Source organism: Balaenoptera borealis, assembly GCF_965194805.1.
Source record: "Balaenoptera borealis genome assembly, contig: HAP1_SCAFFOLD_2021, whole genome shotgun sequence".
Classification (NCBI taxonomy): Eukaryota; Metazoa; Chordata; class Mammalia; order Artiodactyla; family Balaenopteridae; genus Balaenoptera; species Balaenoptera borealis.
Genome location: NW_028122243.1, coordinates 30,313 through 42,901, shown reverse-complemented (window position 1 = coordinate 42,901; position 12,589 = coordinate 30,313). Strand labels below are relative to the sequence as shown.

At 37.4% G+C, this 12,589-nt stretch overlaps 1 long non-coding RNA gene across 1 annotated transcript; it reads left to right on the top strand.

Annotated features, from left to right (window-relative positions):
• The first annotated feature begins 2 nt into the window (after nt 1-2).
• On the top strand, nt 3-3,555 carry LOC309622292. Its single transcript, XR_014240679.1, has 2 exons — nt 3-861; nt 3,105-3,555. It is a non-coding gene; the product is annotated as an uncharacterized lncRNA (long non-coding RNA).
• The last annotated feature ends 9,034 nt before the right edge of the window (nt 3,556-12,589 follow it).

The window sequence follows — 12,589 nt, the reverse complement described above, 5'->3', positions numbered from 1 at the left end:
GCGAGCCGGCGGCGGTTGGATGGGCGGACCGCGGCGGCGCTCCCCGACGCCGAGCCGGCTGGTGAAGTTCTCACGAGGCGAATGCCTTCCATTTTTCGTATATCCTCTTACTTATAAAACCAGGCGTCATTTTTTAATTGAAACGACGAAATTTACAGAATGTGATTGTCATTTTGAGGGGCCGCACCGGGGGCCGGAGCCCAAGCCCTCCTTGCTCTGCTGGGAGAGTAGCTCCGTCTGTTCGCCACGCTTCCGCACCCTCGCTTTTTCCCCTCCCTCCTCTTTTTCCTTCCCGCTGAGGGTGATGAGAACTACAGGACTGATTGCCTAAAAACTCCTGGGCCTTTTATTCCAAAAATCGAACCTGAGGAGGTTGATTTAGGCAAACCCCCAGCTGAGTGTAGCACCTGTTTTCTCTATTTATATTACTGAAAGTCTCCAGTAAAATATTATGAACAATTAGATGCCACCTGGGGACACCGCTGCCTAGGCAGCACCAGAAGGTTTCCCTTAAAACCGCGCTGGGTTTCTTTTCTCCAATCGGCCTAGTCTTGACTCGAAATTCATTTTTAAAAGATAGTTTTTTTCCGTCACCGATCGCTGATGTTATGCTCCGCTGTATTTATTTTAAAAAAAAAAGTTTTCAGGAATTTTAAGGAGTTGCTATGAAGGGAAAATAACTTTAACGTTTGTTTTTCTCCTCTGCGAAAGGTTTTCTCAGAAGGCAGTTGGAAGGGGGGGGGTGTTTGTTGGCAGAATTTGAGGAATTGTGGCAAACAGAAGAGGTCACAGAAGAACGGATAGAAGCAAGTGTACCACACTGCAGAAGGGGGGAAAGTGGATTCCATAGACCGCAAACGGGTAAGCATGGTGACGTTCCTTAGCTAAATTCGAAGTAGTAATAACATTGTATTGTGTCTTTCTGTTTAAAAATATTTTCACATGTATATTTATTCAACAGATGTTTATTAATGCCCATCACGTGTACCAGGAACTGAGCTCGGAGCTGGGGAAGCAAAAGTAAACAAAATGCAGTCTTGTCTGAGTTCAGATGGCTTGTTTATTCTCTCCCTGGGGAGACACATGGTACACAGGCGATCACAAATGAGTGTCTTAGGTGTTAACCTTGTCACACTAGCTATTAGAGGATATTAAAGATGTTGGCTTCCTGGAGGAAGCTGATAGCTTAATAGCAGAACTTGAGAACATCTGCTTTGAATTCAGACAGATCTGAGTTTGTAACCCAGTGGCGACACTTAAGAACTGTGTTACTCTGGGTAAGTTGCTTCACTTCTCTGTGCTTTATCTGTAAGCCAGGTAAGAATACTACCTACTTGGTAAAGTAGAAACTAATAACGCATATAAAGCATCCCACGCTTAGTAAGGATTCAGTAGGTTGTAGCTATCACTATTAGTAGTATTGCTGCTACTAGTAGTAAGCGTGTTAAGAGTGCAGGAAAGAGCCTTCCAGGCAAAGCAGACAGCTTGTGCAAAAGGCCTTGAGGTGAAAAAGAGCTTAGATTGTTAGAATGGTGAGAGTGGAGGACCATATCACAAAATCCTTGAAAGGCATGTTAAAGGATTAAACTTTTTCTTGAGGGCAATAGAAAGTTATCACAAGGTTTTAAAAAGTCAGCTAATAACATGATCAGATGTCCCTTTTGATTCTCATAAGAACCCTTTGAGGAAAGTAAAGAAGATGGGTTATCACCATTTTATTGATGAACAAACTTAAGGCCTAGAGTTACACAGAGTTACCAGCTTATCCTTGCAAAGCCAGGACTTGAACTCAGGCCTACAAATCACAAAACATGTGCTCTTTCCATTAGGCATTTTACCATTTCTAAAATAAGCATATGTGTCTCTGGATGACTTGGAAAGGAAAGTAGTGTCTGTAGTGAGACAACAGATTCATTAAGTTCACGCCAAATTAAGCATATCATTCCAGCAAACCGTTATTGAAGATCTACTGTGTATTATGTACCAAGCAAGTTCTGTGCTAGGCTCTGCTATAAGAAATGTGTAAGATACAGCCTTTGTCCTCAAGAGTTACCAGAATCATGAGAGAAATGCCAAAGATAAAGTAAATCATCCTTCAGTACCACATTTGACAAAGTTTTCTATTAAATCCCTGTGAACAAGATAGAGAAAAGTAGGCTAAGATCCTACTATAGTTAGGTGACTTTAGTGCTCTTTGATTAGTCAATCAAAATGTTGATAGAGCTGGCTTTGGAGCTCCTTGAACAATATCCAAAGAGTATTAATAAGTTGACGCATGTCGGCATGGTCTTTACTGTCCTGCTTTGAACTCTGTCCTTAACCTATTTTTAATGAAAAAAATGTTTTCTACTGCCTAGATGAAGAAATATATAGCATATTTAGCAGATCTGCAATGTGTTGTTGCAAAACCAGTGGAGATAGATAATGTGGTAAGGGACAGATTAGGATCTGTAAATCTCTATCAGCGGAAAAAACGGAACAGTGCTGACAAAATGAAACCTAAAATAAATTGGGGAAAACAGAGCAAACAGGCTCTTTAATACAGCACTGATAATACCACCTCAGCCACCTCCCCCCACCCTGCATCCTCAAAGCAAGTTAGCAGTGTTTTTTCAGAAGCCTTTAGAATGTACCTCACCTTTGAACTATTCTCATTCTACTTGGCAAATAAATCCTAGAAGGTAACTATAAATAACAAGTTTTATGCTACCATGTACTTGTTACAGTATGACTAATGAAAGCCAAAAAAGAAAAGTTGCAAACAACCTAAATTCTAAAACCAAAGGGAATGGTTAAACAGTGCACTATTCACGGAGAATATTATGCAGCCATTAAAAAGCCATGAACTGTGCAACAGTGCTTATGATGCAGTGTAAGTATTTAACATGATATAAAATTGTATGTGCTGTTTTATTGTAATGATGTAAACAATAAAAAGCCTAATAGAAATAAAGATTAAAGTAACTGTCTCAAACATTAACAGTGGTTTTGCTAAGATGACAAGATGATAGAGTAGGTTCTTCCTATCTTTCCTCTACTTCCCAAATCTGTATCATGAACATATATTATTTCTATAATAGAAAAGCATTAAAACTTTATTGCAGGGGCTTCCTTGGTGGTGCAGTGGTTAAGAGTCCGCCTGCCAATGCAGGGGACATGGGTTCGAGCCCTGGTCCAGGAAGATCCCACGTGCTGCAGAGCAACTAAGCCCGTGCGCCACAACTACTGAGCCTGTGCTCTAGAGCCTGCGAGCCACAACTACTGAAGCCCACTCACCGAGAGCCCGTACTCCACAACAAGAGAAGCCACCACAATGAGAAGCCCACAAACCACAATGAAGAGTAGCGCCCGCTCACCGCAACTAGAGAAAGCCCACGCACAGCAACAAAGACCCAACGCAGCCAAAAATAAATAAATAAATAAATAAACTTTATTGTAATTTAATCGTAACCTTTTACTTCTAAGGAGTGAGTACGTGGTTGTTTGTTAAATTGTTCTCTGTATTTTTGGTTTCATTTTGTTTTCAATAAATTAATTTTGTGAAGACAAGCTGGACATTTGTTGTCGGCCGTTTCTTTAAATTTTCACTAGTCCGGTGTTTTTCAAAATATATTTCACGGAAGACTGGTTTAACAGCATGTTAATTGATATTACACAAAAGAAAAAGTTCTGTTATTGAGAAAGTTTGGGAAACTCAAACAACTTGAAGTCTTTTTCAGAGCCTTTAATATGTTGATATGTTGTAATTATCGAAAAGCAGGATTTCTTTTTTTTTTTGGACCGGCAACCTGCCGTTTTTAAAATAGAATATTTATTGCTTAGAAAACGAGCTTTTCTTCTCGTTTTGAATTTGGAACTACTATACAACTGAATACAAAGAGGAACAAAAAGTACCAAAACCGAATTTGTGATTCTCTGTTCATGTGTCATAAATCAGTTTTGTACGTAACATGTAGCAGCAGTTTCTAAGTTCCCTTTAGGAAAATATAAATTCTATACACTTTTTATTGTTTCCTGTTTAATGCGTGGGCTGAAATCACTAGGATCAGCTTCCTTCTGGAGGAAAGAGAGGAACAGAGGGTGGAAAGAATGGTGAAACTTTCTGAAACCGGCATCCGACTATCCCGTAGCTTCCCCAGGGCTGGTTGAAAAAACAGCCCTTTGGGTTTTTTTATTTTGTTTTCACAGCCGGGAATTTCATGTAGTGATTGAATCTCAGCATCATGTCCATAAATCAAAGAAACTTGCACCTCAAAAAACTTTTCAGAAGATCCATATAAAAGCAGGATTTAATACGCAGAATTTACGAAAAATTTTTACCACTTTTTTCAGAACCATTTATCTTTGAGAAACATTGTCCTAGTCACCTGCTTTCTCATTTTCCCTATATTTTAAAATTCGTCCACCTTCTTCAGTCCCCCATCGCAACCCTTGTACCTTGCTTTCTGTTGCGTACAGCCATAGAAAGGAGACACCGGCAAAACTCATCAGAACAGGGGCCCTTCTTCCCTCCAGGACTAACCCTTTCACGTATGCTCTGCTCCTGCCCTAGCACTTCCTCAGGGATCTAGTCGTTCTCCATCCAGTGTCTTCTCTCTCTTGACCCTCTTCTTAGGATGCGAATATGTACATTGAAATACTTTTTAAGGCATTTATTCTTTCATATTGTGAACCTCTTGTAATCAGAAACAGTAATGTTTTTGTCCTTGTTTTTAAAAGTCTCAGAAACAAACACTGCTGGTAAGAGGGCTAACCGACACAGCCACATTGGAGGGCAATTTGGCAATATCTATACAATTTTTGAATATCCATACCCTCCGGCCCAACAATGCCACTCTTGGTATCTCCCCTAGAGAAGCACTGGTGTGCCCAAGGAGGCATACATGCAATGCTCATTTGAGGCGTTGTTGATAGCAGTGAAATTGGAAATGACCTACATGTTCATAAATGGTTCTATATGCACCATTATTCCCCAAGACCTATTGTTGAATGAAAAAGGCATGATGCGGGTAAATATGTGGAATATAGCACCTTTTATGTAAAAATCATTATATCTTATAAAGATGTGTATAAATGTGTACAGAAAGAGCTGGAAAGATAAACATTAAATTGCTAACAGGATGGGGATTGGGAGTAGTGATCAAAGGGGACTTTAGCTTTATCTGTAATGTTCCAGATTTTACAAGAAGAATGTATGCCTGCTTATCTAATTAAAATTTTATTTTTAAAATTCCCACTGGGCTCCTTCTTTTGCTCTAACTTCTCTTCACAGGCAGTTTAATACTTGAATCATCCATTCATCTCTTAATTGAGATTAATCTGACATTTGCCCTTGCTATGTTAAAATATTTTTGTTTTTTTACCAGAGCCACCGCTGGTATTAGTTAGATTTATTATGTACTTTTCAGCTATTTTATATTTCCTCTAGAATATTCAGCAGCATTAACCCTTTTTGCAGCACTCCTCTCTCTCTTGGCTTCCAGTCACCCCTTTCTCTTGTTTTGTCTCCTGCCTCTGCCATTCAATGCCGCCTGCATGGTAGGACTTGCAGAAATACTTGTGGAATACATTTCAAGTAATTCATTTATTATAATTCAAGACAATGCATGGAATATCCTCTGAGATTTTAGCTTGTGTTGCGAACACAAAATGTAATGTTAATGAGACAAAAAGGAACACTGGATTTGGAATTCAAATGACTGATTTGCAACCTGGTTCTTACTACCTTATACCCACGTGGCTTTTAGCAAATCTCTTAACCTCGCTTAGCTTCAGTTTCCTAATTTTTAAAATGGAAATAATCCCTACTTTATGGGGCTGTCCTGAGACTTGAATGATACAATGAGAACCTCATGGTGAAAATAATCTCTTTGCCACTGAGTAAACAAAATTTTTATTTGCAAAGTAATTTTAACCACCTTTCTGCATAGAAGGGATTCTACTTCTGACAACTTTTATTACCTTTAATATTACTTCTTTTAGCACTCTCTCATGCATCCCTTTACTTACATGATGATGATGTTGGCAAGTACTATAATGATGCCTCCAATTCCACAGTGTTTCACAGCCTACAAAAGCAACCAGGCATGTTTTTCACTTCTCCCAAAAATCCTGTGAAACAGTTAAAACGAGGACGTTATGTTAATACTGGGATTCTGAGAATTTGAAAAGATCTATAAAGTTCTATGACTTGCCCCAAAGTAAGTCAGCTTAGGCTCTTTGAACTCCTCTGTTCTGTGTCTTTCTCCTGAACTGCAAGCATCTCATTCGAGTTTGTATCCTCTCATTCTGGATGTTCTTACTGTTATCTTCATCCCACCTCAGGATTAAATATATTTCCTCCTCTATTGAAATGCATCAAATCCATATTTCATTTCCTTAGATTCTCTGTTCAAGTATCCCTCAAGCAAGTCCAGGATTTTGAAACCCATAATTGCATACTAATAGGGAGGGAGGGAGAGTAACTTCCAAGATTCTGTGTACTCTAGCACTAATGTTCACAAATTCAGCAATTTTCCTGGTTTTAGATGGAAGAAGGGGGAAGTATGATGAAACAATGAGATTTTTTTTTTCTCTTTCACCTGATAATCTAAATGAGTATTACTTTCCAGGTAGTCATCTTGGCAAAAACTAGGCTTACTCTACATTATAATGTGTTTTTGAGATTTACTTAAGCACTCTAATCAAGTTTCTAAAAATATCCTCATAGTAGCAATTCTTCATTTTTAAGGGAAGATTTGATTTTTGGAAATGACCCAAAGTTACCAGAGCCAGTAATGGGAAATAATAAAAATTACTGAGCCAAGCCATGTCATTTGTGATTAAAGATAATGATGTCAATATAAATAAAGCCAATGTTCTTGTGTGGTTCAAAAGCTGATGCTGAAAATAATTTCATAAAAACAATGGCAGCATTATTAGAATGTAAATGTGTAATCTTCCCACATAACTATAATAAATGTTCTAAAAGGAAAGTATTGATTTGGTTATATAGTCATCTTTGCTTTTTAAAAATTGTCTAAGAGTCTTATTTTTCACACATTTCATATCCCCTAAAAACACATTTTGTAGGCAACTGCCTACTCATATATTAAGGCTAAAGAACCCTTCATTCTTGAGCACCCTTTACTAATAGTAAATCTTCGGTCAATTCTAAGTCATTTTCATGCTAATAAAGATTACGTTCAACACTACAAATAATCCATCAATTATATTTGCTCTGGGATATACTGTGAGAATTATATTTTGTCTGGGTGACCTCCAACGACACTCCCCCAGCAGCAGATTTGCTAGAAGCTAATTTTAATTTGTATTAAGTACCAATAATCGGGGGGGGGGGGAATGTCATATTTTGTGAGTAGTCAGTGATTGTATTAGTGATAGCAGCCCGAGTTTAAAAAATTCTCCCTCAAGACAATCTAGAGTGGGAACTACACATGGATAAGTTAGAACTATTTCTGAATCCCAGAAATGAAATTTACTGCCTTTATATATATCTGTAAAGTTGTATGTCATCTTATGCTCCAAGTTCTGCTCTATAATTCTATACAATGTTATTAGCAACTGCCTAGTGCGAATCTTGTTTTGACAAATTTTTGGTGCACTAAAAACAAAAGCCTTGGGGACTTCCCTGGTGGTCCAATGGTTAAGGCTTCGCCCTCCAATACTGGGGGTGCGGATTCAATCCCTGGTTGGGGAGCTAAGATCCCGCATGCCTCGCGGCCAAAAAACCAAAACATAAAGCAGAAGCAATATTGTAACAAATTCAGTAAAGGCTTAAAAAAAAAAAAAAGCCATAACTGGTACGTTGCAAGAATTTTTAGTGTATCTGTGACACTCTACTAGAAGAGATAGTCTTTCATCACTGTCATACATATATACTTGTATGCATCGTATAGATTTTTGGGTCTTTGTGGTAGTAAAAGCAATTTGCTACTTTTCTTTACAAGCTTTGAAGGGACTTAAAGACACACATTCTTATTGCATTCCTGTGCAATACATTAAAATCAAATACAATTTTAATATTAATTGTACCTTGGAAATAACCCCAATAATCAAGTATACCATTGTTATCATCCCATACAGCTACCACCAGCCTTACAGAAGTTCCTTCAACTTAGCTAAGCCCACTGCCACCATTTCTGTTGGTTAAGCAAGCACCCCTACTCTAGAAAACCACTTTAATATTTCTATGATGCATAATATGTCCATTATTATAATTTTAAAGCTGATAGTTCTATATTAATAATTGATTTTACTATATCAAAGATTAGATAGCTGTTTCAGTGCACCTTTTTAGTTTATACTCTTTGATGAAAAGCTTTAAATTAGGAGATGTGCTGAAAAATATATGTATTAAAGCAAGAATCTTAATGAGATATGCCATTAGTAAAATTAAAATGAAGCTCCTGGAAGCAAGAAACTTTGGCACAGACTGTTAACCCCCTCACATTACCTAGTACATAGCAAGGATCTGGGTACAACAGTTTATTTAGGATTTTTGATGTTTGCCTAAATGCAAGCAAAAAGAAAACAAGAATGAGACTATTAATATCAAGTATAGAAAAATTAAGGCCAAAGCATTAAGTGTGAAAAAGAGGAATATTATGTAAAGATAAAAGGAGGTAAACTCCACGAAATAATAATAATCTTAAACTTCTAGGCACCAAATAAATATTGAATACAAAAATACAAAAGCACCCAACAATACAAGAACTTGGTTAAAATCACATACATGCACACAGACAATTATAATGGTAAAGTTTAATAAACCTCTTTCAGAATTTAACAGATAGGGCCTCCCTGGTGGCGCGGTGGTTAAGAATCTGCCTCCCAATGCAGGGGACATGGGTTTGAGCCCTGGTCCTGGAAGATTCCATGTGCCGCAGAGCAAATAAGCCTGTGCGCCACGACTACTGAGCCTGTGCTCTAGAGCCCACGAGCCACAACTACTGAAGCCTGCACGCCTAGAGCCTGTGCTCTGCAACAAGAGAAGCCACTGCGGTGAGAAGCCCGTGCACCACAGCAAAGAGGAGCCCCCACTCGCCACAACTAGAGAAAGCCCACGCGCAGCAACGAAGACCCAATGCAGCCAAAAAATAAATAAAAATAAATGAATTAATTTAAAAAAAAAAGAATTTAACAGATAAGTGGCCAAAAACCAAGGATATTAATATATTAATAATATAATCAACTGGCTTGGTTTTTAGCCAAATATAGAACTTTGTACCCTATTACCAAAGTATGTGTTCTTTCATGTTACTTTCATGTAACCATGGAAGATTTCAAAAATCAATCATATACTTGGCCACAATCAGGAATCAAAAAAATTGAAAGTAAAAGGATGGTAAAATGTATATAACACAAACACAGTCAAGAAAAACTTCTAGAGATAAAGAAGGACATTTCATATTGATAAGTTAAAGTCACCAATAAGATTTAACAACTCCAGGGAATTCCCTGGTGGTCAGTCCAGTGGTTAGGACTCTGCACTTTTCACTGCCGAGGGGTGGGTTCAATCCCTGGTTGGGGAACTAAGATCCCATAAGCCATGTGGCATGGCCAAAAACATAAATAAGATTTAACAATTCCAAATTTGTATGCATGTAACATATACTCAAAATGTGTAATGAAAATTGTCAGAACTAAAAGGAGAAAATAGACAAATCCACAATCAAAATGAGAAAATTTAAACATGTATGTCAATAACTGATAAACTAAGCAGACAAAATCGGTAAGAAAAATACAAATTTTGCGAACAAATTTGACCTGTTAGGCACTGTACTTCCAATGCAGAATATAAGTGCGTACAGAACATTTATAAAACTGACCATATGCTGAGCCATAAAGCAAGTCTCACTAAATTTCAAAGGACTGAAATCATATATAGACTCTAATCACAGTGGAATTAAACTAGAAATTAATGACAACATCAAAATACAGTTAAACACATAATTAAAGGGGGAAATATAGCCTTAAATGCATATATTAGAAAAGAGGCTGAAAACAATGATCTAAGCAACCATTTCAAAATTTAGAAAAAACTCTGTCAAATTAAGCCCAAAGAAAGTAGAAAACAAAAATAAATAGAAACATACATGTAATAGACTCAATTGTCAAGAATTGATCCTTTGAAAAGACTAATAAAATTAATAAACCCTTTGAATAGACTCATCAAGAAAAGACGAAGGCACAAATAACCAATATCAGGTATGAAAGAGAGGATCTTATTACAGACATAAACAGATAAAATATTGTAAAAAAATTAATAAACAGAAGCCTTAATTAAATAGAGTCAGGAGCCCAGAAGGGGGAGCTTTCATACCCTGCAACAATAGCAGAACACTACAGGAAGAAGAAAGACTCCTCTGCTTTCCTGGCAAGGACTCAGCCAACGAAAAGCCACGGACTGTTTTACGTTAGCCCCACCAGCTTCCTTTCCCCTCTATAAAAGTCTTCCCTTGCCGTGTGGGGACTTGCACGTGACTTGCCATGATTGCAGACCCTGAACTGCAATTCTCTTCTGATCCTGAATAAACCCATCTTTGCTGGAGAAATATCTGGCAGTCTATTTATTTCAGGCCAACTGTACATAGAGACATAACTTTATGACAAAAATGTGAAATTCTTGATCAAATGGGAAAATTCCTTAAAAAATTATCAAAACTGCCAAGAGAAAAAGAAAAGCTGAATAACCCTTTGTCTTCTAAAGAAATTTAATCTAAAATTTACCCCAATGAAAACTGCAGGCCCAGATAACTTCACCAGAGAATCCTATCAAATATTTAAAGAATTAACACCAATATACACATTATTCCAAGGAACTGAAGAGTTCTTAAATCTTCTTAGGCCAGCAGTTTTGATACCATGCTAACAAAGCCATTACAAAGAAGAGACATTAAAAGCCAATCTCACTCACTTACATAGATGCAAAAATCCCAAATGAATCTAACAATATAGAAAAGGGATAATAAAAGATGGGCATACTCAGGAATGAAAGGATGGTTTAATGTTGAAAAATCAATGTAATCTACCACATTAACAGAATAAAAGAGAAAAATCATCTTAATTGCAGAAAAAAAGTTGACAAAATGTTTTTTAATGCCCATGATATTAAAAAAAAAAAAAATCCATAGCAAACCAGGAATGGCAAGGGGCATACTTAACCTAATAAATGGTATCTATAAAAAAAAAAAAAACCTATAGCAAACGGCATAGTTAATGGTGAAATATTGGAAGATTTCCCTCTGAAATCAGGACATGGGATGCCCATTATCACCATTTACACTAACATTGTACCAGAGGTTCTAACCAGTATGAAAAGGGAGAAAGAAAAATAAGGATTGGAAAGGAAGAAATAAAACTGAAGATCTGCAGAAATTATGATGGTGTATTTTTGCTGGATAAAAGGTCAACGTGCACAATTCAATTGCATTTCTATATACCAGCAAAAATTAGAAAACTGAAATTTTTAAAAATATCATTTATGCAATCATACCTAGAAATAACTCTAATGAAATGTGTGCAAGACTTCTACACATAGAACCATAAAACCAGTCAGAAAAATATAAATTATTATTAGGAATATCTAAATAAATAGACATAGCAATTTCACAGATTGGAAATATTATAAAGATATCAATTCTCCCCAAATTGATGTACAGATTTGGTGCAATCCTACTCAAACCCAAGTAGGATGTGTGTGTGTCTGTGTGTGCGTTTGTGTGTGTGTGCGTGCACACGTGTACTACAGATCAGTGAAGAAAGTATTGTCTTTTCAAAAAGTGATGTTTGTTCAATTAAATATACATATGGGTGGAGACGAAAAGAAATTTGAACCTACCTCACACCATTTACAAAAATCAACTGAAGGTAGATTATAGGTTTAAAATTAAAAGTAAAACAATAAGTCTTCTTAAAAATTATGTGGTAGAATATCTTCATTACCCTGAGGTAGCAAAGATTTCATGAACAGGACATAAGACATTAACAAAAGGAAAAAGCACAAAAAAAAATACATTAAAATTAACGACTTAGGGAATTCCCTGGCGGTCCAGTGGTTAGGACTCTGCGCTTTCACTGATGAGGGCCCAGGTTCAATCCCTGGTTGGAGAACTAAGATTCCCGCAAGCCATGTGGCGTGGAAAAAAAAAAAATTAACAACTTAATCTTTAAAGTGAAAAGGGTGGGCTTTCCCTGGTGGCACAGTGGTTAAGGATCCGCCTGCCAATGCTGGGGACACAGGTTCGAACCCTGGTCTGGGAAGATCCCACATGCCGTGGAACAACTAAGCCCGTGCGCCACAACTACTGAGCCTGCGCTCTAGAGTCTGTGAGCCACAACTACTGAAGCCTGCGAGCCACAAGTACTGAAGCCCGTGCGCCTAAAGCCCGTGATCTGCAACAAGAGAAGCCACCGCAATGAGTAGCCTCCACTCGCCACAACTAGAGAAAGCCCACGTGCAGCAATGAAGACCCAACACAGCCAAAAATAAATAAATAACTTTTTAAAATAAATAAATAAAGTAAGAAGTGGGAGTGGTATAAAATATTTACAACACATATGACCAATGAAGGGCTCATTAACCATG